Genomic DNA, 22003 nt, shown 5'->3' with positions numbered 1-22003 from the left:
AGCACTTTGGGAGGCCGAGGCGGGTGGATCACAAGGTCAGGAGTTCGAGACCAGCCTGGGCAATATGGTGAAAACCATCTGTACCAAAAATAAAAATTAGCCAGGCATGGGGATGTATACCTGTAGTCCCAGCTACTCGGGAGGCTGAGGTGGGAGAATGGCTTGAGCTGGGAAGGGAAGGCAAAGGTTGCAGTGAGCTGAGATCACACCACTGTACTCCAGCCTGGGCAACAGAGCAAGACGCTGTCAAAAAAAAAGAGAGGGAGACAGGAAGAAAGAAAAAGAAAGAAAGGAGGGAAGGGAGGGAGGGAGGGAGGGAAGGAAGGAAGAAAGGAAGGAAGGAGGGAGGGAGGGAGGGAGGGAGGGAGGGAGGGAGGGAAGGAAGGAAGGAAGGAAGGAAGGAAGGAAGGAAGGAAAAGCAGAGAACCGGAATCTTACCATGCCCGCTGTCCTGATCAGAAATCTCATCAGCCAAGGTAGGGATGACATCAGACAAGGAATGTTCGGAGTTTCCCAGGATACCTGGTGCCTGGAAGCCACTCAATCTATAGTTTCCACTTAATCTCTTATTTTAAATAAACCCCTCAGCTCCCCGGACCACCGCCCTTGGCAAGGCTGCAGCCTCAGTGGCAGTTTTCTCTGGGCCTGCCCACTATTGTTGCTAAAAGAGCTGAGTTGATCTTGCAGCACTGGCAAAGGTCTGGTTAAAAGGCCATACCCTTGCGCAAAAGGATATAAGTCACTTTTTCTTCAAAGTTTCAAGGTCAAAGGGGTCCCAGTGCTTCAAAATACACTGCAGGGGAGTACATGTTATCTGTTACCCATTTAGAAAGAGAAGTGAGGGTAAAAGTGTCCTTTTAGTGTTCTTCCGTTCGGTATGTGATCCAGGATGGAGATGAAAACAGTAGAGGGCATCCCCCAACTATTTTTTATCCGTGGTTCCTGGATTCCCGGCGCACGTTTAAATGTGCCACCCATGACTGCAGGCCTGACCTGCCAAGTCACGGCACCAGAGGAACTGAACTTGTGGGCCTCAGTCGTGCTGTCCCTAAGCAGTCAGTCCTCTGCCTTTTATTTCCCTTTGACCTCCTAGAGTTGTGTGGCCTGGGTGCCTTCCAAAAAATGGATTCCAAGAAAAACCACGTGATTGTGCACGGCCCGTTTAATGGAGGGGGCATGCTAGATTGAACTCTACATCCTGCTGTTACGGCCCATACAAAAGCATCTACCTGTAGAAAAATGGTCCTGGTTAACGTCTGGACTTAAAATCCCCTTATCAATTAAGCCTTAAAGGAATGTAGGAACCGAATGGCTGTTTTCCTGCCAGGGGGACAATATCGAGACTGAAATTTGGCTGCGGAAGACGTCTTACTCCTAACTGCTAAAGGCAGAAGCTTCCTGTTCCCAGAAAAGGCCCAGAGCCTGATTTCTACTAGGTGGCTTGGAAATCCCATGTGCTTACCAGGGAGACTGTAGAGAGAGAGACCATTTATTGAGTTACTGCCTGCGGCAATTCCCAATCCTTTGTAACAGACCTGTTTCCCTGAACTGTAAAGATCCCTGCACATTAGACACACACAGAGAGGGTAAGAGACTGTGGATAGAAAGAGAAAGAAAGTTTAGTGACAGGGGAGCTGGAAGAGAGCCTTGAGATGAAAGGACAGATTTAAAGTTGAGGTCCGCTCCATATTCACCCGTCTGTGGAATGAAATTTCCTTTCCTGGCCCATGCACCAAAACGATCTGGCTCCAATGACTGGAGGAACCCCAGGCCTCTCGTCTCGAGTAGAATTAGATACAGTGACACGGAAACATGTGGAGTGGTTTTAAGGAGCGGAGAGTTTAATAGGCAAGAAAGAAGGAAGAAGGCAGAAGGAAGAAGCTCCCCCATACAGAGACAGAAGGAAGAAGCTCCCCATACAGAGACGGAGGGAGGGGGCTCCAAAGCTGAAAGAGGAGACCCCGAGTGAGGTAGAAACCAGCCAAGTATATGTAGAGACTGGAGGAGGTGGCATCTGATTTGCACAGGGCTCAAGGGTTTGGTTTGACCAGGCGTGACATTCAGGTAGCCCATGAAAAACTGGCCGTCCCACCCTAGCTTTTTAATATGCAAATGCAGGAGCCTTGATGTTCTACAGCTGTGGGGATATGTGGGCGTGGCCATGTTGCCAGGCACTGTTGGGGCAAAGGCAAGAGGGACGCGGGAATCGCCATGTTTGGGCGGACCCAGTTTCTAATGGCATTTGCATATCGAAGTTGCCAGCCCAGCTCTAAAAGCCACAGCTTTTTAGCTAGGCAAGAAACATTTCTGGAGCTGAGTTAAAAACAAAAACTTTCCAAGGGCCTCTTTTCCTCACTATCTGCCTAAAATAATTTCTTAATTAACTTCTCCCACATCATCACCTCCCATAACTTGTCTCCAGACAGCCCCACGCTCCTCTTCCCTTCTGTAGCTCAGGATGTGTACGCCTCAATCGTCCGACCCGTCTCTGAGTCTCATGTTTCGCGAATCTCCCATGTGTATACAACTAAATGTATTTTTCCTCCTGTCAATCGGTCGTATGTCAATTTGACTTGAAGCCCAAAGAACCTAGGAAGGTGGAGGGAAGCCACTTTTTTCCACCCTGTACCCCTCATCTTGCTCGTGGAGGCTCTCGCTCGTGGAGGCTCTTGCTTGTGGAGGCTCTCGCTCATGGAGGCTCTTGCTCATGGAGGCTCTCGCTCGTGGAGGCTCTCGCTCGTGGAGGCTCTCGCTCGTGGAGGCTGTGAGGGAACAGGACCCTGCTGAGTGTCACGTGAGAATCTGCCTCCACTTGGAGTTTTGTTAATGCATGACTGACAGGAAGGGCAGCGCAGTCAGTTACTCCGTGGACCTCGTCCCCAGTTGATGGCCTGTACTTCGAGGCACTCAATCATTGGTCATTCACTGTTCATTCAACAAATACTTACTGAACGCTCTGGAAATAAATGAAGAGCAACCAAATAAGAAAATCAAAGGCTATTTACCCAGAGTTCCCTATAGTAAAGGAGTCAGCCACCGCCACTTGTACTTTGCCAGAGAAGAGGAAAAGCTTTCAAGTGGAAAAGAAGCCTCAGGTGTGCTCTGAGGGGAGGCTGTGGCTGTGGGGGTGCTGGAGGTGGGCTAACTAGGAGCAGGTGTCGCATCACGTCACGGTAAGGGAGGAGACCAACCCTCATATCGTCTTATGCCCAATTTCTGCCTCCAAAGAAAGAAGAAGTGAAAACTAAAAGGCAGAAATGAAATCCACAGGCACAGGGCCCGGTGCTGCTAAAACTACCTTTAACCACTAAAGATCAACCCCTGACCTAATCAGTTATGTTTTCCATAGATTACAGACATTGTATAGAAATGCACTGTGAAAATCCCTATCCTGTTTTGTTCCGATCTAATTACCGGTGCCTGCAGCCCCCAGTCACGTACCCCCTGTGTTAGGCAGGAATCCAGACCTAACATGGCGGCGTTACCCGGCGTAGCAGGCCTTTTGTTAAAGACTCCCTTCACCCTTGTACACACCCGCAGACTTACATACATCAGAGTTCCGGCTGGGCAACCACACTCCCCCATGACCTGCATTCCACAAGTTCGTAAATAGCAGTTTCGGTTGAGTTTCCAAAGACCCCTTCCTCATGACCCTTACTCAACTCCTGCCCTAGTAGTTTCAAGACCCCCCAGGCCCCGTTTGCACAACCAGCTTCCCTCCCTCTCAAGCTGTAAGAAGCCCCTACCTTCCTCCCTCAGCACGACTTCCTCGGCCTGCACCTTTGAACTGAGGACCCTCGCCTGCGAGTCCTAATAAAGGCTATTCTCACTGCCATTTGCCTTGTGTCTTCATTCCCAGTTTGACTGCAGCCTCAGTTTACCTTTACACCCTGCTTGCTCAGTCAATCACGACCCCCTCATATGCACCCACTTAGAGTTGTGAGCCCTCAAAAGGGACAGGAATTGGTCACTCGGGGGGCTCAGCTCTTGAGACAGGAGTCTTGCTGATACCCCCGGCCGAATAAACCCCTTCCTTCTTTAACTCGGTGTCTGAGGAGTTTTGTCTGCAGCTCGTCCTGCTACAATGGGATCTCTGGGGTGTCAATGAGTGATGGGAGCTTTTGCAGGAGTTGTCCTGCATCCAGGAAGAATGAGGTACACAGACAAGTGAAGAAGGAAGAAGAGTTGTATTTGGTATTAAAACACCTCAAGAGGAGTGGGTAGCTCCTCTCTGGAGGCGGGTCATCCAGCCTTGTGTTCAGCTCTTAGCAGAGCGGAGGCCCTGGATAAGGTGGGGCTCGGAGGAGGCCCTGGATAAGGTGGCTCAGAGGAGGCCCTGGATAAGGTGATTTGGAGGAGGCCCTGGATAAGGTGGCTCAGAGGGTGCCCTGGATAAGGTGGCTCAGAGGATGCCCTGGATAAGGTGGCTCGGAGGATGTCCTGCAGAGGGTGGCTCGGAGGAGGCCCTGGATAAGGTGGCTCGGAGGAGGCCCTGGATAAGGTGGCTCGGAGGAGGCCCTGGATAAGGTGGCTCGGAGGAGGCCCTGGAGCGGGTGGCTCCTCTGCTCTCCACAGGCGTGATGTCTCTGCATGTCTCCGAAGCTCTCAGCAGAGAGGGTGCTCCTCGCTGCAACCAGTCCTCATTGTCAGTCCCATTGTGGGTCTGTCTGCCCTTTTCCTCCTCTGGCCGTCCTCTACCCGGCTCTGGATGAGCCCAGGGCTTTTAGGGACCTCAAAGGGGAGGAAGTGTGTGCTGATTGGCCCATGGGCAGCCATGCTGGGCCCAGAAGAGGCACCAGGAGTCCCTACTCTGGTCTGCTGGAGTGGCAGCCTGGGCTCCCAGCCTTCAGGTGCTCCCTGGCCTGGAGGTGGGGCCTTACTGGGGACATGCCCCCTTCCGCCCAGGATTCTGTCTGCCTCCTGCTGCCATGCATGGCCCCAGTGCTCGGCCCCAACCCGCTCTGAGATCAGAGCAGGCACCAGGAGTAGAGAGAGTCCAGGCAGACACTCCTGAGCCTGCAGGATGGGGGATCCTTCCTGGGGCCCCCAAGGGTACAGGCTGCAGAGATGCCCGGCTCCTGCAACTAGGAGGGCGGCTACAGCCACACCCGACCCGGAAGGCAGATCCTGACTGCTCCCGGCCCTTCCCAAAGAGCTCAGGGAGGCTTGGATCCGCAGCTGCAGTTTGGGCGTCTGTAGCCCGCACAGGAGGGTGGGGATCCTGCCTGCTCCATAGAGCATTTTGCAAATATATCCATTTGCAAAAATATCCATATTTACATACATGCAAAAATTCTCAATAAAATACTAGCAAACCAGGCCAGGTGCAGTGGTTCACGCCTGTATTCTAGGCACTTTGGGAGGCATAGGCAGGAGGATTGCTTGAGGCCAGCCTGGGCAACATAGTGAGATCCTGTCTCTACAAAAACATTTACAAATATAAGCCATATACAGTAGCATACGCCTGTAGTCCCAGCTAGTTGGGAGGCTGAGATGGGAAGATTGCTTGAGCCCAGGAGATCAAGGCTGCCATGAGACACCTTTGTACCACTGCACTTCAGCCTGAACAACAGAGCAAGATGCTGTCTCAAAAGAAAAAAAAAACCTGGCAAACCAAATTCAGAAACATATCAAAGATTATACACCACAACAAAGTTAGATCTATCCCTGGAATGCAAGATTAGTTTAACATGTGCAAAATAATCCATGTGATACACCAGAGTATAACCACATGATTAATTTAATTGATGCAGAAAAAGCACTGGACAAAATTCAACATCCGTTAATGGTTTTTTGTTTGTTTGTTTTGTTTTGTTTTGTTTTTTAGATCGAATTTTGCTCTTGTTGCCCAGGCTGGAGTGCAATGACACCATCTTGGCTCACCACAACCTCCACTTCCCAGGTTCAAGCAATTCTCCTGCCTCAGCCTCCCGAGTAGCTGGGATTACAGGCATGCACCACCACACCCGGCTAATTTTGTATTTTTGTAGAGTCAGGGTTTCTCCATGTTGGCCAGGCTGGTCTCGAACTCCCAACCTCAGGTGATCCACCCACCTCGGCCCCCCAAAGTGCTGGGATTACAGGCGTGAGCCACCACACCTGGCCTATTCGTGATTTTTTTTTAAAGGCTCTAAACAAAACAGGTACAGAAGGGAATTTCCTAAACATAAAAAAGTCATTCATGAAAAGCCCACAGCAAATATCATAATCAATGAAGGAAAACTGAAATCTTTTCCTCTAAGATCTGGTACAAGGCAAGGATGCCCATTATTGCCATTCTATTTAACACAGTACTGAAAGTACTAGCAAAAGCAATCAGAAAAGAAAAAGAAGTAAAAGTCATCCAAATTGGAAAAGAATAATTAAATTATTCCTATTTGCAGAGGACATAATCCTATATGTAGAAAACCTTAAACATGCTACTAAAAAACTGTTAGAACAAATAAACGAATTCAGTAGAGTTGCAAGATACAAAATCAACATACAAAAATTGGTAGCATTTCTTTACACTAACAACAATCTGAGAAAGAAATCAAGAAAAGAATCCCATGTGGCTACTTGGGCTTCCTAACTGAATGATGTCTGGATTCTAAGAGAGAGCCACCTAAAGAGAACCAAGTGAAAGTTTCAACACCTTTTTATGACATAGCCTCAAAAGTCAACCAGGGTCCCTCTACTGCTCACAAACCTGCCCAAATTCAGAAGGGTCATAAACCTCACCTCTCAATAGGTGGAGTGTCAAAGTCACAGTGTAAACAAAATAATGTGGGATGGAAGATTGTAGGAGTTATTTCTGGAAAGTGCAATCTGTGTGAATTTCACCTGATTGATATAGCAACTTCGTTGTAGGAGTTATTTGTTCAGTCATACTTGGAGCAGATATTTTTTGAGTGTTATAATATGCTAGGCACCATTCTAGGCTCTAGGGATACAGTAGTGGGAAAAACAAAGTCCCTGCCCTCATCACAATTGTATTCTAGTAGGGGAGACAGACAATAAATAAATGTTACATACACCACTGGGTAGTGATAAATGCTGTGAAGAAATTCAAGCAGAGTAAGGGTGCAGAAAATGACACAGTGTAGATGTTATTTAGATAGCATGGCAAAAAACAAACAAACAAACAAAAAAGGCTTTTCTAAGGAGGTGACGTAGGAACAGAGACCTCAGTGGTTACATGGACCAGCCATGCAGGAACTGAAAGAAGAGCATGATAGGCAGAGGGAACTGCTCAAGCAAAGATGTGAGATGGAATAGGTTTGGGTTGTTCATAGCACAGCAATAAAACATATGTGACCAAGGATGGGTGCCGTGGCTCATGCCTGTAATCCTAGCACTTTGGGAGACCCAGCCAGGTGGATCACCTGAGGTCAGGAGCTGGAGACCTGTCTGGTCAACATGGCGAAACCCCATCTCTACTAAAAATACAAAAATTAGCTGGGCATGGTAGCAGGTGCCTCTAATCCCAGCTACTTGGGAGGCTGAGGCAGGAGAATTCTTGAACCTGAGAGGTGGAGGTTGTAGTGAGCCGAGATTATGCCACTACACTCCAGCTTGGTTGACAGAGTGAGACCCTGTTCCAAAAAACAAACAAACGAAAGTGTGACTGGAGTAGAAAGATCCTGTAAGCGAGTCAGAGCCTACTCACAAGAACATTAGGCCAAGATAATGAGTCTTGATTTTTTTTCAAGGATTTTTTAAAGCAGTGAAAGTGATAAAGCATATATATGTGTTCGTTCTGGTCACTATGTGGAAAACAGATTGTGTAAGAGGGTAAGAATGAAAGTAGAGGTTATTCCCATATCCAGGCAAAAGGTAACAATAACTCAAATAGGAGAGTAACCTTGGAGATGGGAGGCAGTGACCAGATCTGGAATCTGTTTGAAAGGTAGGATCAACAGGACCTGCTGATGGATTGGATGTGTAGTGTGAAAGAGAGGGCATAGAACATGACTGTTAGGCTTGAGGATCCTCACACTACACATCCAATCTACTTTCCAATGCCTTGGAAGTTTCCTCAGCACCCCAAAGCTAGAGGCAATATGGTGCAGTGGTCCATATCCCTTGACAGAGACTCAGGGTCAAAGCATAAAGACTGAGACACTCTAGCAGTGACCTTGAGCTCCTCCCCTACCCACAGTCTGAGGGCAGAACTGGCCCCATATGCTGAAATTTAGATGGCAGGGAAGGATTAAGCTTCTGGGATAAGGATAGAGGAAGGAAGCAGGTGGGTGGGAAGCAGGAGTGTTGAAGGTTATTTTTGCAGTAGCAGTGGCACAAGGGAATCGGGCACTCCCAGAGCAAAGCACAATGGAGTCCTGAGGAAATCAGGCCTGGTAATTCCCTCAGAATCACAGCTTTTGCCTCTTTTATGCTAGGCACCCAGTGGGCACTCCCTAAACACCATTAACCACAAAAATGATGTTGTTGACTGGGCAGTACTGCCACTCATTTGACCAATTATTTATGATCGTTCAGCTGATTTCCCACTCTTGCTAATAGTCTTCAATTTTACTGTAAACACAATTAGGGCACACCAAGGCCAATGGTTTACCACCACAAAATTAGATCTCATCTACCACTGGATGCCTTTATTCACTAAATTTATGGCTAACAGACCCACTAACAAAGTTCCAGGCAGGGTTCCCCTGCCTGCAGATGTAGACAGTTGTAAGAAAAGTCAATAGACTGGAGTCAGCCCTACCAGTGAAGGATGGAGTTGACATCCTCTTTCTTAGCAACTTTAGTCCACTGGCTCCTTCCTCCCCATTATATTATAACCTTCATATATGTGTGTGTATATATATGTGTGTATATATATATGTGGGTGTGTATATATATGAAGGTTATAATACACATATATGTGTGTGTATATATGTATATACACATATATACACACATGTGTATACACATATATACACACGTATATACACATATATGTGTATATATATACACACACAGACACATATGATCAGCTTGCATTATAACCTTTATATATATATACACACACATATATATATGTTTGTATGATATAGTTTGAATATATGTCCCCACCACATCTCATGGTGAATTGGAGGTGTTGGAGGTGGAGCCTGGTAGGAGGTATTTGAGTCATGGGGGCAGGTCTTTCAAATACCTGGTAGGAGGCATTTGAGTCATAGGTGCTGTCTTCCCGATGGTGAGGCCATTCTCATGAGATCTGGTCATTTAAAGTGTGTGGCACCACCCCCTCAACTCTCTCATGCTTTTGCCATGTGAAGTGCCTGCCCCTACTTCGATTTCCACCATGAGTAAACGCTCCTGAGGCCTCCCAAGAAGCTGAGTAGAATGCTGGCACCATGCTTGTATATTCTGCAGAACCATGACCCAATTAAACCTCTTTTCTTTATAAATTACCCACCCTCAGATATTTCGTTATAGCAATGCAAGAATGGCCTAACACCACACACACACACACACACACACACACGCACACACACACACACACATTTCTTTTCAAATCTCAGTTCATTCAGAAGGGCAGTCTTCTTCCTATTTTTGCTGTCTTTCTCCCATCACCTTACGTTTCATACTCAAGTCAAATTGAGAAAAAAGGTTTGAAATTACATCCTTTTCCAAAGTCATATGATTGAACTTTTCCTCTTCGGGTCTATTTTTCACTTTCTGGATTTTCCCCTAGGGTTTAGGTCTTCAGTATAGTTATGGAACGTTTTTTCTTGATATCGAAATATTTTCCAACTTAGAGCCTACACATGTAACTATCCTTCTCCACCAACCCCAACAGATAGAAAACAAAACCATGGCAAGTACAAATCCAAAGTGAATATTAAGAACAGACTGGCTTCCCTTTGTATCACACTGCACCCACTCACCTCCACTCCAAACTCCTTAACTCACGCATAACCTGGGAAAGCAATCTCCTGGTAATAATTACAGAACACATTTAGAGCAAGAAAAAAATGGTGAATTCTCTAAATAATAATATCCAGAGCCAAGTGGAAAAATATTTTGGATAACTCAAACACCCTTGATTAGTACAGCTAATCAATATTTGACTTATATTTCTTTGAGACATTTAACCTATAGATTTTCTTTCCTACCTTAACGACCTGTCAAACACAATTTTGTAAAACCATCCAATGTGTGACAGATAATCTCAGGACTTTCTCCTAGATGTGATGCTCTAAGCCTTTTTCCTAGGGCTTCACTAGGCTTCATTTAACTGTTTCTGGTTTTATTTTTAAGTCATCAATGAAGGGACACTTTGTCTTATTAAAATGGATTTATTATATATTTTGGAGTGAGTAAACAACTTGCTGATTCTCTAATCTTAGAAACTAAAGACTTGGTTCTTTAAACAAATTGAGACTCTAGTCCTCACTCTCTTCTTACTTCCCTGCTACCTAAGAAGTACCTCTTATCAACTCTACTAAACTCTCACAGCCTTTTAGACCCTAAGTCTCACTTTATTTGTCAACTGCATGTCAAAATAAGAGTAAACTGAAGGAAAAAACATCAAATCATACTTTCTGCAGACTGATTGTTGTGGTTTTAAAATGTGTCCACAATTTTTATATGTTTTATATTCCTCCTTTGAGTGTAGACTGGACTTAGTGACTTGGTTCTTCTACAGATAAAATATGCAAAAGTACCTACATGTGACTTTCAGGATCAGGTCATAAAATTCATTGCAGTCTCCCCTTTGCTCTCTCATGGAACACTTCCTCTGGGGTGTGGGAGACCAGAAATGCCTCCCTAAAATATGAAAGACTGTTGAACTGAAGACTATTAGGAAGAAATAGATGCAAGAGAGCTCTCTACCCTCCCTCTATTTGTCTGAAAGCAGGACATACATTTACATAGATTTCCCTGCTCTCTACCAGGGTGAACAAAGGTTAACCACTGACATCAGCTTTAGACACCCAACAGCCAGATGATACCAGAGGAAGACAACAGCCAGATGATACCAGAGGAATTAATACTAACAAGCATTATTAACAAACTTTTATCTGCCATTTGTTTGCCTTCCTTCCAAGTTGCTACCTGTTAAGAGTCAGAGTCCTCTGCCTTGTTACTTCTCTACAAATTTACTGTTTTGTTGAAGATGCTATAGAAGCTGGAATTCGAAGCCACCTCTTTAAGAACTATTCATTCCCTGGATGTCTCCCATACATTTGTGAAATATATACATTAAGAAACTTGTCCTTGTTTTTCTCTTGTTACTCTCTTTTGTAACAGAGGTCCATTCCAGTTATGAACCTATGGGTATTATTATTTTCCCCCACAAAGGAACAAGCTATCATGTTATGAAGACACTCAAGCACCCCACTGGAGAGGTCCACATGATGAGGAACCGAGGCCTCCTGTGAAAAACCATGTAAACAAACTGTTTTGGAACTGGATCTTCCAGCCCCAGTCAAGATTTTAAATGACTGCAACCCTGGCCGATGTCTTGATCACAACATCATGAGAGACTGTAAACCAGAGCCACCCAGTTAAGCTGCTCCATAATCTTGCACCCACAGAAACTGAGATAACACACGTTTGTTGTTTTAAGCTGATAAATTTTGGGATAATTATTTTATGGTCAGGAGTTCAAGACCAGCCTGGCCAACATGGTGAAACTCTGTCTCTAATAAAACTACAAAAATTAGCCGGGTGTGGTGGTACATGCCTGTAGTCCCAGCTGCTCAAGAGGCTGAGGCTGGAGAATTGCTGGAACCCGGGAGGCACAGGCTACGGTGCGCCGAGATTGCGCCACTGCACTCCAGCCTAGGCAACAGAATGAGACTCTGCCTCAAAAAAAAATAAAATAAAATAAAAATTATTATGCAGCAATAGATAACTAATACAGTGATGGCTTCACAGATGTATTAACCTTTCCTCTATTTGGTAACTATATCTTATACTTACATTTTTTGTAAGCCCCTGTAATCAGGGCAGTTGACTATTACACAGAAAACATGTGCAACACTTAATTGACTCAAAAGGTAGTCTGTATTTTTTAAGTAAAAAAAAGTTTCTGCCAGGTACAGTGGCTGACACCTATAATCCCAATACTTTTGGAGGCTGATGTGGGAGGATCACTTGAGCCCAGGAGTTCAAAATCAGCCTGGGCAACATAGGGAGACCCTGTCTCTATAAAAATTTTAAAAATCAGCGGCGGGTGGTGGTACATACCTGTTGTCCCAGTTACTCCGGAGGCTGAGGTAGAAGGATTGCTTGAGATCAGGAGGTCAAGGCTCCAGTAAGCTATGATCACACCACTGCACTCCAGCATGGGCAACAGAGTAAGACCCTGTCTCAAAAAGCAGAAAAAATTTTTTAAAGTGTCATGTTTCTGATGGAAAATTGTTATAATAATATCATTTATTTAATACTCTTTTATGTGGGGCAATTATTATATTACATTCATAGATAACATATTATAAAAATATGTTTATCTATTACATAATCTATAATCATATTATATTGTAAAGTTATCTCATTTCAATCTTATCACAACTTTTGCAGTTGATATTATTATCACAATTTATGGAGTAGAAAAGTAAGTCACAGAGAAGATGAGTAACTCATTAATAAATGGCAAAGTTAGAACTCAAAACCATGTTTAGAAGACTATTTTGTGCTCTTTCTGTGATCACAAAAGATTCATTTTTAAAAATCTTTCCACTAGAAAATCATCCAATAAACATGTGTGACTTTGCCTTAAATTGTGTCTTACCAGACAAAGTATCTCACAATCTTCCCACAGTAATCAAGATCCTAAAATATTGTATTATTGTCTTCATCCATTTCGGTTGTTTTTGCATCCTTTTTAACACATCAGAACATATCAAATTGATGTGGAAACTGTTAACTCAGCTGCACCCTGAATTTTCCTCCTGTGGTGAAATTCTTTTACATTATAATGAGTTTACTGGTACCACTGCTAACCAATCTCATTCTCTATTACTCTCACATAGGCTATATAAATCTTAGCAAGTTGTTGGGAAAAATTAATTCAAATATCTATATCATTAAAGTTAAGACAATGTTTCTATAAAAATCTGTCTCAATTTTTGAAATAAGCTATATGGAAATACACAATCTCAGTCTCAATAGAGGTTTTTTCACCATCAAAATGATCTTTCAGATAATTTAGGTCAAAATAATGCAATACAAGTGAGATAATTGTTAAAATATTTTTCTCAAGCTGTTATTTTTTTTCATATCAAAAATAACAACTAACAATGGTTTCCTACATTCACAGATGAATGATTTTCTCCAATTTCTAAAATAAATGACCTGAGATGAATTCTTTCCAGAGCGCTACATTATATTGTGTTTGTTTCTCTAACTACACATTTTCTTAATTCAAAGACTAAAAGGATTTTAAAATTTCTTAACAATAGGTCTCATTGTCTTAAATTTTTATTGGTATGATTCTTCATAGAAGCAGATTTTTTTCGTTTCTCATTTTCGATTTGACAGTCCAGACTGTTCAATTTGTTGAAAGACAGAAGGCCTAAGAAACACATTAATCTGTTTTTCCAAAACTGTGGAGCTCCTACAGGCTCCTCTCAACATTTGCATAATAAAAAGTACATCTGTGGTGTTTCTGGGAAATAAAAATGTTTCCCAGTTTAGCTATTAGGAAATCTTTTTCTATATTTTTCATTTCAAAAGAACTTAGTAACTGGGAGACCACGCAAAGAAAATCCAATTATTACATAGTTTTCTCTACCCTTTTACTTACAATTGGTCTTTGAAGGACACCTTTTATCTTACATCTTGCTATGGAATTGTTTGTGTAAATGCCTTATTTTCTTCCTCAGTAGATTATAACCAGTGATAAGCAGACGTGTTTCATCAAATGTTTGGCTCTTCTTTAGGTCCTAACTGAATCTCTTAATGTAAATATCTCTCAAATTAAAAAGGCCTTTTATGAGACTTTTAGCCACCTAAGACTTCAGACACAGTGTTAACAACAACAACAAAAAAATGACTTTGGTCTCCATATGAAAACTGAAATTTGTCCCTTATCCTTTCTTCAAAGGTATTTATGATAGATCATATTTATTAGTTCCAATTCTTCTCTCTCCTGGGATAGAATATAAGCAATTTTACGATTCTCTCTCAGTATAAGTGAAACACATTTTCTCTGCCTTGTTGATATAAAACCTGTTTTCTGACATGCTTGCTTTGGCCAATGAAATGTTAATGGAGGCCTTAAATGTACTTGCACAGTTTGATTTGCCTCTTACATTCCTGCTGTTCGCATGAGAGGAGCATGCTGCAAATAGCTGTTAGTTCAAACGGGAATGAGAGAAATGTGGAATACATTTGGATCCAACATGTGGGGTTGATTCAAGTTCAGCTAGTGCTAGCCAAGCACAACAGAATCTTAGCCAAATGTAGATTTATGAGCAAAACGAAATTAAATTCTTGTTATTGTAAGACATTGATGTTTGGGGATAGTTTGTTACACAGCATTATTGCAGTAATGGCTGTCTATTACAGTGTCCCTTACCCCGTTAGTTCTCCTATCTTTGTTGAATAACTTAAATGAGTTAATACATTTCAGGCACTCAGTGAGTGTTGATTGTTGTTATTCTGCTGTCTTATGAATATAGGCTGTAAATTGAGAGATACAAGACCCCAACTGTCCAAAACCATGCTGCCCCCTACTCTGTCATAGTAGTGCCATCCATTCATACTTACAGTATGGTATAGTACATGGCACAGTTGATTTCAGAGACAAATGAATTTCATTACAGGAAAATTGGTTTCTAGTGCCTAAAAAAATCTGAGTCCAACCTCAACTGCTGAGAAGTAGATTTCTTGAAATCACAGGCAAGCACATTCTATAGGGGAAACAGGAAGGTTAAAAGGTATACCAATAATATGACTATTTAATTATTAATTTGGCTTCAAAAATCTATGTACAAAAACCAAAGAGTTCATTTCTATCCTAGCTATGCACAAAGACTTATCTCTATAGCTATCTCAGCATTATTTTGGAAGTAAAAATGTTGGAAACAACATAAATGCACAGTAGGGAATTAAGTAAATTTTGATACAGATATCCAATGGGATAGTATGGAGCCATATTACTTTCCTGTTATAGAAAAATATTAAATAATAGGGAAAGCTATCCACTATATGTTGCTTATATGGAAAAAATCAAGTTACAAAATGATATTTGCTGTTTGATCCCATCTTTATAAAGAAACTATGTATTTAACAATGTGAAAAGATATTCAACCACACATATTTAATGCAAATGCATATTAAAACCACGTCCAGAACCGTTTTCATGTATTAGATTGTAACAGATCCGGAGTTTGATAACATTGTTGGGTGAAATGCTAAGGAAAAAGACATGCTCATCCACTGCTCATGAGAACTGTAAATTCATATAACTTGCATGGAGAATGATAGGGCAATATCTATCAAAATTGCATACACATATTTTTTTGACTCAGCAATTCTAGATTCAAATTCTAGAATTTCAAATTTCTAATTCTACAAATATATCCCCAAATACACTTATTATGTGCAAAATACTAAGTGTTTTAGGTTGCATTGCATCCCCTCAAAATTATATGTTGAAATCCTAAGCCATGGTACCTCAGAATGTGAACTTATTTGGAGATAACATCTTTACAGAGGTAGTCAAGGTAAAATGAGGTCATTAGGGTGGACCCTAATCCATTATGACTGGTGTCCTTGTAAATACAGGAAATTTGGACACAGAAACACAGTCATAGAAAGAAGACGATGTGAGAAGACAGAGCAGAAAGATGGTTATCTATAAGCCAATGAGAAAGACCTGGAACTAGAAACTTCTAGCTCTGAGACTGCTAGCCTCAGAACTATTATACAATAAATGTCTGTGGTTATAGCCACCTAGACTAAGGAACTTCGTTGGGACAGCCCTATCCAACTAACACACAATTCCCTCATCACAGAATTGTGAAAAGAGAAGATTGGAAACAACCTAAATAACCATTAATGGGGAACTCGTTAAGTAAATTAAAGGTATAATGAATTTATATGTGTGTGTGTGTGTGTGTGTGTGTGTACATATATATTCATTTATTGAATACCATACATCATTTTTTTTTTTTTTTTTTTTTTGAGGTAGAGTCTCGCTCTGTCGCCCAGGCTGGAGTGCAGTGGCCAGATCTCAGCTCACTGCAAGCTCCGCCTCCCGGGTTCCCGCCATTCTCCTGCCTCAGCCTCCCGAGTAGCTGGGATTACAGGCGCCCGCCACCTCGCCCGGCTAGATTTTTGTATTTTTTAGTAGAGACGGGGTTTCACTGTATTAGCCAGGATGGTCTTGATCTCCTGACCTCGTGATCCGCCCGTCTCGGCCTCCCAAGGTGCTGGGATTACAGGACATCATTTTAAAAAGAAAATGCTTTTTGTATTAATATATAAGTAGCTCCAACACGGATAGTTAAATGAAAAAACAAGACACAGAACAATATGAAGGCCCGGTGTGGTGGCTCACTCCTATAATCTTAGCACTTTGGAGGCTGAGGCAGGTGGATCACATGAGGTCAAGAGTTCAAGATCACCCTGGCTAACATGGTGAAACTGTCGTCTCTACTAAAAATACAAAAATTAGCCAGGCATGGTGGTGGGTGCCTATAGTCCCAGCTACTTGGGAGGCTGAGGCAAGGGAATAGCTCAAACCCAGAAGCCAGAGCCTGCAGTGAGCTGAGATCATGCCGCTGCACTCCAACCTGGGCAATAGAGTGAGACTCTGTTCTAAAAAAAAAAAAGAACAATTTGAAAATTATGCCACCATTTAGGTGGCAGGGGAATAAAAATATACACACATAATTATTTGAATCCACTTAGAACTAGAACATCTCTGCAAGATCACAGAACTTTGAAATCTCTGGAGAGAACTGGACAGTTAAGGTTCTGAAGAAGGAAGATTTTTCACTTTATAATCTTTTACTTTTTGAATTTTGAACCATAAGACTGCATTACTTATTCAAGAATAATTTGTGTTTATGTGGATATGTATATACATATAGTAGAGAAATTAACTGAAAAGAATATAAACACATAATCTTAGGGCAGTAAGATAACAGGTTATTTTTTATTCTTATCTCCTTTTTGCTTAAAGTATTACCTTTGCAATTAGAAAAACCACTACACTTTTAAACATATTATATACCATTTAAGGATAGGAACATAGAGACAATAAAAAGAGAATTGTCTTGTTTTGCTTTGCTTTTTAATCAACATGGTAGGAAGTACATTAATAGAAGGACCTTAGAGAGAAGCTTCCAGCTGAGAACCAGAAAATAAAAGCAATATTAAGTAATTTTCATGGTTATCTTAACTTCCACATACTAAGTCAAGGAGAATTACTTTATTTCAACAGATGCAAATGCAACAGCCTATTTTAATTCACTAGCTTGAAATACAGAACTCATCATTCATTGGGATGCCATTAAAATAAATTCTACATGTGTCTACCCTGAGATTCAGTCTTCAGTAATAGTCCACCACTATAATTGTGAAGAATCAGGTGCCTTACCTTCATATGTAGACTATCATTAACTACATTATATCTGAAAGACTCTCTCGCAGAGGAGAAAAATAAAATTGAGGATAGGTATTTGAGCCATTATACACTCCTGTGTATAATGGATAACACCGTAGGACTGACTGAGCTAAAGACAGCAATGATACTATTGTATGTGGAGCAAAACCACTCCCATAGGCATGCTCGAAGATAAACCATGAAAAAGAGAGCCCTGAATCATGTGAATTTTAATGCTGACTTTGAAAAGATTCATTTTTCTATAGGATAATCTGGGTCAGCAATAGACCTTTACAGATTTGCTAGTATTAAAGGTCTATGGAAAGAAATTGCTTATTAAAAGGGCTGCACAATTTGTATTCTCTTGAGTTTACAAAGCAGACAACATATCATTCATAGCCCCATATTTATCTTTAATATGTGGCTATTCAAGAATGAGGTAGTTCAAATGGGTTTTTTATTTGCTGGGCTAAAAATAGAATCTTGTCAAACTCAGTAGAGAATTTACAAAGCATTGGGTAAGAATGGTTTTGCATTACAGGTGGATTTAAAATCCCAATTTTTTGAGTCAGATTCAAACACTTCTCAGTTTTTATTATTCTCCCCATATAGGAGTTGGGATAAAATTCTTGGCTCTGCTTCAGAAGAGAAATAATACATTAGTATTTTACGATGAGCCTTAAAGAGGAACACTGAAGTAAAATCATGTCTCCATAATTTTCATCATCATGAAAAATGTTAAAGTATCTCAATGGTGGATACTCCCAGAAATTACCTTGGGCAACAGGAGGAAGGTATTCCCAACTACCCACTGCTGACTCCTTTGATAATTTTAAAATATGAGTGCAACTTCTTTAACACTTCTCCCATGATAAGTGAGGTCTATGTCCCCTCCCTTGAATCTGGACTGGTCTTAGTGACCAGTAACCAAGGGAATGCAGTGGAAGCGATGCTGCATAATTCTGAGGCTAAGTGAGAAAAGTTCATGCAGCGTCTTCTTTGTTTTCTTGGCATGCTCGGCATAGAAAACATGGCTAAGCTCCACATAACACATCTGATTACCCAGAGACCAACATGCTGGAAATGCCATGGTAGTCACATCCGCTGCAACCATGTGGGTAAGCCATCCTCATATGAGGATGCCCTGCCTAGTCAAGCTTCCAAATGACTGCAGCCCTGGATGACACCTGACCCCATGAGAGATCCCAAATAAGAGCAGGTTAGCTAAGCCCTTTCCTAATTCCTGACCATCTAAATAATGAGCAAAAGAAAATTGTTATTTTAAGCTAATCAATTTGGGTAATTTTTACATAACAGTAATCAATACTCATAATCATAAAAGAGATAGATAATGTTTTAGCCTTTTAATGTCTCTAAAATCTAGGATCACAACCAACCTTTATTCCTTAAAAAGTAGCATCTTTCCAACCTGCTCTGATACTTCCAAGTTCTCAATATTACATTGATAGTCAAACAGAGTTTAGACTAAGCTAGTAAAGATTGGCCTGAGATGCCAATAACTTCAAGAACAATTGTTGGTCTCATATACCATCCCATACAATGGATCATTCATGAAAGCTGAACAAATGCTACCTTAGCAGAAAATCGGCACAGAGGAAGCTGTTGTTCAGGACATGCCGAAGGATCTGAGACTATTGACTACATAGAAACACTTCTCTTGAGCACATACATTATACTCATGTCTTTTCTTATCCCTAAACATTTTTCATCCTCTGTATTATTCAAGCGCAGGACACAGTTTTGTTTTTTCGTATTGTCACCAAAGCACAGCTATGTCTAAGGCTAGTAACACAGGACACATCTAAAGATGGCAGAGTTTATGATAAAACTTAGGGAACGGTCCACAATTCATCACATAACTGATTGTTGCGGGACAGTTAAAGCCCCAAACCTAAATTTATTCTACATAAAAGTGGGATGATTCAATAGATTCACTGAGCTTCAGTTCTCACTTGGTTTGCCAATGAAGCCAAGAACTTCCTGAGATGGGTGAGCATTTTCAAATGATAAATGACAGAGCACCTTGACCACCACATCCATTTAGATAACCTCCATGTGGCGTTAGGATGAACTCAAGCAAAACAGACTGACTGAATTTTGCAGTTCTGGGTCCAATTCACTCATGACACTTGTCTCATCATGATGATAAATTCTCAAGCAGATAAGCAGGGGAGCCATACCTGTACCTCGGCTAAGAAGTGATTTTAAAAACCTTTCCTGAGTTGTAATATTCTATATGAATAATGTGATGTTCTGTTGCAAAGAAAATTCAAATTTCTTCCTTACAGACATTTTAATGATTTTCAATCACTTAACCTCTTTCTACATCACTTTCTCTATATATCAAGTGAAATTTAAGTTATTGCTTCGAAGCGATTATTCAAAATTATTAAAAAGAAGAAATTTAATCAAAATTATAAATTAGTTTTAGTAATTGGAGGCATTTAAATAAAGAGCCCTGTATGATATCAATTGCATGCCCCATACCCTCTGAATGGTATTGATATAAGATGGGCATCCACTCCCCCTTATTCTGGAAACTGAAACCTTATTTTCCTTGGAGAAACTTACCCTTTCCTCACCTTCAGGCCCTACATTTTGTGAGGGCTTTAGGCAGGGAAGATATAAGATTATTTTTGTATTTTTATAAAGTAAGTTGGTCTACATTATGGAGAATGAGCTTTAGGAACCCCAAGATGGAATCAGGAATATCAGTTGAGGGGATAGTTGTAGAAATCCCAGCATGTGATAATTATGTCCTGAACCAAAGTGGTAGTAATGAAGATGGAGAGAAGAAGTAGGATGAAGGTTAAAGTTATTGCAGATTGACTGGAGAGATAAGTAAAGAGAAGGAAGAGGGAGACATAGGTTGCTTGTTTGCAAATCTTGTGTTCTGTTGCCAACATCTTAAGGATAGAACCCATTTCTGGTTCATTCCAGTATCTCTCACTTAAGGAGGCCTTGGTTGAATCCAACCTAGTGTGATGGTTAAGAGCTCAGATTCCAAAGCCAAACAGCCTGAGTTTGAGTCTTGGCTGTGACACTTACTTAGCTGTATGACTTAAGCAATTTATCTGGTTCATTTGTGCCTCAGTTTCCTAATCGGCAAGATGAAGGAAACAATTAGACCTACTTCATTGGGTTGTCATGAACATTAAATGAGCTATTCCATGAATAATACCCAGAATAGTTCTGGAGAATAGCAAGAACTATGTAAGTGGTTGATGGTATAATATTCAACTAACTCTATTTTTTAGTTTTATAATATTCACCTAACAAATATTATAATATTCAACTAACACTCCCCCAAAAAACATATATTTCAGGGGAAAATAAAAGGATCTTTTGACATAATTTATCTTGGTTATTTGCTTCTTGGTGCTGAAATGGAGAAAAGTTACAAGCTACTTTCTGTTAAAAATATTACAACAATATTTTAACAAGAATTCCCCCCACCAAAACAAAACCCTGACAGAATGAAAAATAACTGTTAACAGGCCAGAATCATATTGGGAAAAGCAGGATGCCAGAAGGCAAAATCTGAAGCACATGCTATTTAATATCCTTATTAATGATCTGAAGCACGAAATAAATTGTACATTATTCTTATTTGCAGAAAATCATAAACAGTGAAAAATAGATCAACAGTACAGAATAATCCAGAGACGCTGGAGAGGCACACCAGTTTAAGTGTGATGAGTTCAATTTACAAGAACATGAAACAATACACTTTGGGAAAAATACTATGAGGCACAGACATAAACTGAGAATTCTAAAGAGCAAAAAGGCTTAAGAGGATTTGGGGTGATAGTCTACAACAAATTCACGAGAGCTTCCAATGTTATGCTAGTAGGAAAAAAAAGGCAGGGAGGTAAATATTCTAGAAGAGGAGCAATATGAAATTACTGGTACTGAGAGCTGAACACTACATGTAGTAATGGAAGTTATTCCAAGTCACTTTATGATTTTCCCATTTCTGCTTTAGAGAAGTACCTAATGAAAGCAGTGTGGCCTTTCTTCAAAGAGGTAAAAACAGAAATACCATTCGACCCAGCAATCCCATTACTGGGTATAACCAAAGGAATATAAGCCATTCTACCATAAAGACATATGCACATATTATGTTAATTGCAGCACTATTCACTATAGTAAAGACATGGAATAAACCTAAATGCCCATCAATGGTAGACTGGATAAAGCAAATGTGGTACATATACACCATGGAATACTATGCAGCCATAAAAAGAATGAGATCGTGTCCTTTGCAGGAACATGGATGGAGCTGGAGGCCATAATCCTTAGCAAACTAACGCAAAAAACCAAATACCACATGTTCTCACTTATAAGTGGGAGCTAAACGATGAGCCTGCAAGGACACAAAAAGGGGAACAACAGACACTGAGGTCTACTTGAGGGTGGAGGGTGGGTGAAGGG

The 22003-nt window shown here is 41.3% G+C and overlaps 1 protein-coding gene across 19 annotated transcripts in view; it reads right to left on the bottom strand.

Annotated features, from left to right (window-relative positions):
- Positions 1-22003, bottom strand: part of LOC119625880 (extended synaptotagmin-2-like) — a 157206-nt gene that overhangs the window by 31725 nt on the left and 103478 nt on the right. For 8 of the 19 annotated variants that reach the window (XR_012090735.1, XR_012090728.1, XR_012090734.1 and 5 more), the window contains 4 exons: positions 12181-12298; positions 11675-11796; positions 439-2956; positions 121-223 (listed from right to left, as the gene is read on the bottom strand). The exons of 2 other annotated variants lie outside the window; for them this stretch is intronic. The gene's annotated coding sequence lies outside the window, so the exon portion shown is untranslated. The remainder of the gene's footprint in view (positions 1-120; positions 224-438; positions 2957-11674; positions 11797-12180; positions 12299-22003) is intronic. 9 more of the 19 variants (XR_012090729.1, XR_012090737.1, XR_012090742.1 and 6 more) reach the window with 5 other exon arrangements.

This window comes from Chlorocebus sabaeus, chromosome 23 (assembly GCF_047675955.1).
Source record: "Chlorocebus sabaeus isolate Y175 chromosome 23, mChlSab1.0.hap1, whole genome shotgun sequence".
Lineage (NCBI taxonomy): Eukaryota > Metazoa > Chordata > Mammalia > Primates > Cercopithecidae > Chlorocebus > Chlorocebus sabaeus.
The sequence above is the reverse complement of the archived record's forward strand: the minus strand, read 5'-3'. Positions and strand labels throughout refer to the sequence as shown.